The sequence below is a fragment of the Penaeus chinensis genome, chromosome 6 (assembly GCF_019202785.1).
Source record: "Penaeus chinensis breed Huanghai No. 1 chromosome 6, ASM1920278v2, whole genome shotgun sequence".
Lineage (NCBI taxonomy): Eukaryota > Metazoa > Arthropoda > Malacostraca > Decapoda > Penaeidae > Penaeus > Penaeus chinensis.
This window is the reverse complement of record NC_061824.1, coordinates 24,483,470-24,488,469: the sequence shown is the minus strand read 5'-3', so window position 1 is coordinate 24,488,469 and position 5,000 is coordinate 24,483,470. Positions and strand designations below refer to the sequence as shown.

The following is a 5,000-nucleotide window of genomic DNA, read 5'->3' as shown; positions in this document are numbered from 1 at the left end:
CTCTACGGATCTTTTCACCATGTTTCAGTGTACTTTTATCTCTGGACTGTGCAATTGTTCCTTTTCTTAAACTGATACAAGTACTCATAGCAATGTTATAGGTTAAAATTCAAATGTAACACTTTGTAATGTTATGACCATGCATTAAATGTACCACAGCTTGCCCACGCCTGTGCAGTTAGCCAGGGTGGTAAATAAAGGACTAAACTAACTTTTATCTCTTAGTATCCGTCACCTCTTATTAATGCAGGAAAGGACTTAAGTGGTAGCGTGTGCCCCTCTTCCTTATTTAATTTAGGCTGAAGAGATGTCCATCTTAGGTGTTGCTTTCTTGACCATGATATGGCCCAGGTTTACGTAAAACAAAAATATCAAAATTGGCAAAAATAACGTAAAAACTAAAGTAAAGTTAAAGTAAAACAAGAAGCAATAAAACCCCATTGAACCCAACGAAAGACCTAATTAAACTACTTTAAAACCAAGGCCATTCACGATAAAATAAGATAAAATAAAATGAAATAAAATTAATTAAAAGATTCTAGTAAAAATAAGATATTGAAACTGAGAAAATACAAAATAAAAAGGGTTCTAGAAAAAATCTAAGTTACGGGTTCTGTATTTTACTGAATGAGTGACAGCGTACATGAACATAACCAATATAAAAACTATTACCTTAATATATATGGCGTTTCTGATGTTCCCGATGTCGTGTTCCACCGCCTCACAGTACAAAAAGGTAATGATATAAAATAAATACACTATAAATAGCTCCAAAATCGCAATAATATAAAAAAAAGTCTCTCTCTCTGACTTCGCTGAAGTCTCGGGCCTGAGTGGCGGTTCTTTCGCTATTGTTTTGTGCCCTGCACGTTTTCACCTGCGAAGTGACATCAGCGCACATTGGCAATTATACACACAGCACCTTTTTCCCTTGCGCAAAATCGTGTGCAGTCTTGAGTTTTCCCTCGTGCATGTGGAATATTAAACATAATACAATAATTGTAGCGCGCAATTGATATTTTCGGATATCTGCCTGCGCAGGCGCGCAGAGGGCACCCTCATCGGCTACGGCCAGCGGGAGGGGCACGGCAAAGGTCGCGGGCTCGCGCCACGCAGCCAGCCGGGGGCCGCCGGGGTAACCATTCCCCGTGCCGCCCCGCTTCTCGGTCGGTTAGTGGCCCTGCCCTTCTCACAGGCGACCGCTCCCGTCTAGACGTCCGGAATGGTTTCCGAGTACTGCCCCCCCCCCCCTCACTGAGGTGAAACAACCTTAGGATGGTTGCTTTAGAGGGATGAAAGGAACCAACTGGCAAATGGACAAAACCCCCCTTCCCTCACTGAGGTGAAACAGCCTTTGGATGGCTGCTTCAGACCTAGTTCCCTGCTTCAGAGGGAAGGGGGAAACCCTTTGAAAAGACACAGGTCCTTTCCTTCCTCACTGAGGTGAAACAACCTTTGGGTGGTTGCTTCAGAGGAATGTAAGGAACTGCCTGGCAAGAACGCAAAACCTCCCTTCCCTCACTGAGGTGAAACAGCCTTTGGGTGGCTGTTTTAGAGGGAAGGGGGAACTACTTTGAAAAGACACAGGTCCTTTCCTTCCTCACTGAGGTGAAACAACCTTTGGGTGGTTGCTTCAGAGGAATGTAAGGAACTGCCTGGCAAGAACGCAAAACCTCCCTTCCCTCACTGAGGTGAAACAGACTTGGGTGGCTGTTAGAGGGAAGGGGGAACTACTTTGAAAAGACACAGGTCCTTTCCTTCCTCACTGAGGTGAAACAACCTTTGGGTGGTTGCTTCAGAGGGATGAAAGGAACTGCCTGGCAAAAGTACAAAACCTCCCTTCCCTCACTGAGGTGAGGCAGCCTTTGGATGGCTGTCTCAGAGGGAAGGAGGAATCCCTCTGAAAAGACACAGGTCCTTTCCTTCCCCACTGAGGTGAAACAACCTTTGGGTGGTTGCCTCAGGGGAACGAAAGGAAGTGCCTGACAAGAACGCAAAACCTCCCTTCCCTCACTGAGGTGAAACAGCCTTTGGGTGGCTGTTTTAGAGGGAAGGGGGAACTACTTTGAAAAGACACAGGTCCTTTCCTTCCTCACTGAGGTGAAACAACCTTTAGGTGGTTGCTTCAGAGGGATGAAAGGAACTGCCTGGTAAAAGTGCAAGACTCCTCTTCCCTCACTGCGGTGAAGCAACCTTTGGGTGGCTGCCTCAGAGGGCTGAGCAAAAGGGCTCCAAACAATGATGTCTCGTAGGTGGAAGGGCATCCCCTCTGGTCTCTCCCCAGGGGTTTACACCTACCAACGCGTTTGCCGTGCGTGGCAGCCTTGTGCGCTGTGGAGACGGGAGTCCTGCAGGTTGAGCGATGCCGTGAACGAGTACGCCCTGCGGCTAGCAACACGCCTCTTTGGTCCTCTATTCCAGCAAGACAGGCGGCCTGATCCCGGCCCGGTCACGGTCAATCGGCTGGTCTCCCCCGGGAGGCTAGGGTCAAGCAGTCATGCCGCCATTGGCACTCACAATGGTCCGTGAGCGCCGTCACAATGGCTATTGGCTGCATATATCCTCTCATCACTCCTGTTGCTGTTAGACACTGGTTCTGACACTCAGCTTCCCCTTGTTGGACTCCGTGGTGGGTGGGGGCGTGAGAGGATGAAGCACTTACCAATATATGGAAAAAATTACAAAACACCCCCCACAGACTGATACTAATGTTGACGAACCGCGCAAGGCCCAGACCACGGCAGTCACCATGAAGGCATATGTGCCTTCCGGTGGCAAAAGAAAGACCCATGCACAGGATGACACTGTCACCCCTGCTGGGAAGGTGGACAAGACCGAAGCCAATGGGTCTGTCCACCGAATAGTCAAAGATCTTGACTCGCGAGCTGGCCTCTCCAGGCCAACAGCTAAGCCAGGGAGGCCCCTGAGTTCACAGACGGCCTCCCCGATTGAGAGGGGAGAGCAGGCTGAACCAGCCGCATCAGCTGCTGCCTCCACAAACAAGCCCGAAAGCCGAAAGGGCGGGCCGAAGCGTCCGAGGCCGGAGACCGACTCTGATGAAGAGTCGGGACCCCCTAAACGCTTCGCCCAGTTCAAAGTGCCAGCTAAACTCGAAGGCTTCGACAATGCCTACCAATTGGTCAGGGCATTGGAGTTGCAACGGAAAATCCGGTTGTCGATCCGGGTCGCCCGAGATCAGGGCATGATCATAATGCCCAAAGATCAAGCTACCTTGAATTTCCTCCGGGAAACGAAGGAGCTAACCGATGGGAGGAAAGTGAGTCTTTCCCCACTAAGTCCCGAGGAAAAGAGAACCAAGATGGTGCTACTTGGCTTCTCAGTCTCGTACGATGTGGAGCTGATCGCTTCACACCCACAGGTCGTGCAGGCTTCCCGAATGTCGAAGGGGGAGACCCCAACCAGGCAAGTCCTGGTGACCATGAAAGGTGCCCCAACCACTACCCTTGATCTGGGTAACTGGGGCACCTACAACCCTTCGAACGTATGTGCCAGAACCACTTCGGTGTTTCAAGTGCCAGAAATACGGTCACCACCAGGCTAACTGTACAGCCAAGCCTAAATGTGGTGTCTGTAGCAAGGCACACAACACAGAGGTATGCCTCAAGGCATACAAAGAGGAAAAGAGGGACACAACAGCCAAATGTCCCAACTGTGCCAAGAAGCATCATGCCTGGAGCCTGACTTGCTCTGTCAGGAAAGAGGCGGCCCTCAGGCGACAAGAGGTTGCTCAAAACCGACCAGACTTTGTTCCTGCCCCACCGGGCACCCATGTCTGGGGAAGGAACAAAAGCGAAAAGGCCTCCCGACCTCCTAAGAGGAAGGAAGCCGCCCCCCAGCCGACACCGGATGTCTCCAACAAAAAGGAGTTTCCGACAATGCCAAAGGTGCAGAAAAAGAAACTAAAGAAAAAAGTTTCTAAGAGCACCACAACAACCTCCCCAACAGATGATCATCTCATCTTTGACGAGGACGATATGACTCTCCTGTTAACTGCTGTTGTCACAGCAGTAGCAACAGCCCTGGGGAGGTCGAGTGAGGAGGCCGAGAAGGCAGTTTCGGTCGCCATGACGGCAATGACCCAGACTGTCGCAGCCCTGAAGAAGGGAAGAAAGCTGGTTAGAGCAAAACCAGCCTCACCCTCAACCCAGGACAAGACTCCCCTCCCCACTCCAAACCAGGCCATGCCTTCACAGGCAGAGCCAAAACAGGCTGAATCTGTGCAGCCAGAGCCAGATCACGCTGACCTTGCCCAGGCAAGGATAGCCTGACAATAGACGAGAAGCCCTCAACCAGCGAGGACCTCGCAATGGAGTAGTCAGACTCCGACGATGTCTATGATGTAGCTATCACTGAGTAACATCATGACACACTATCTAAGCATCCTACAGTGGAACATCAATAGCTTCTCTGCAAAGAACGCTTTTCTCCAAGCAGTAGTGCGATCAAGGAACATTGACATTGTCATGCTCCAGGAGACATTAACAGTGGACACTGTTCGCTTCTCAGGGTACCATGCCTTCACACTGCCACGAACACCTGGCAAGAGAGGCTTGATCACCCTTGTGAGAGCAACAATCCCCTGCTCCGCAATAGCCGATGTATCGCACTGTGGAGACGATGTTGAATCCCTTGCCGTCGAGGTTCACCTGGCCGGGGGGCCCCTCAAACTGTACAATGTGTACAGCCGGCCACGCTATAGAAGCTTAGACATCAGCCAGGTCTGTGCTTCTGCTGCACACGACCGAGTGATCATAGGGGGAGACTTCAATGCACACCACCCCATCCTGGCTCCCTGCCGGGCACCGGATGCGGCCGGCTATCACATAGCCGACGTGCTAGAGACATTCCCTGAGATCGCTCTCCTCAACACCCAAGAGCCAGCGCATGACAGAGGAGGGGTCCTAGACCTCACCCTGGCCACTGCAACTCTGGTGGGGAGGATTGGCTGGCGTGTCGATAAGACCGTCACAAGTGACCAT

At 51.0% G+C, this 5,000-nt stretch overlaps 1 long non-coding RNA gene across 1 annotated transcript in view; it reads right to left on the bottom strand.

Moving 5' to 3' along the window:
- Window positions 1–1,109, bottom strand: part of LOC125026485 — a 10,419-nt gene extending 9,310 nt beyond the window's left edge. Inside the window, exon 1 of the long non-coding RNA XR_007114946.1 lies at window positions 673–1,109. This is a non-coding gene — a long non-coding RNA (uncharacterized LOC125026485). The remainder of the gene's footprint in view (window positions 1–672) is intronic.
- Between the last annotated feature and the right edge of the window lie 3,891 nt (window positions 1,110–5,000).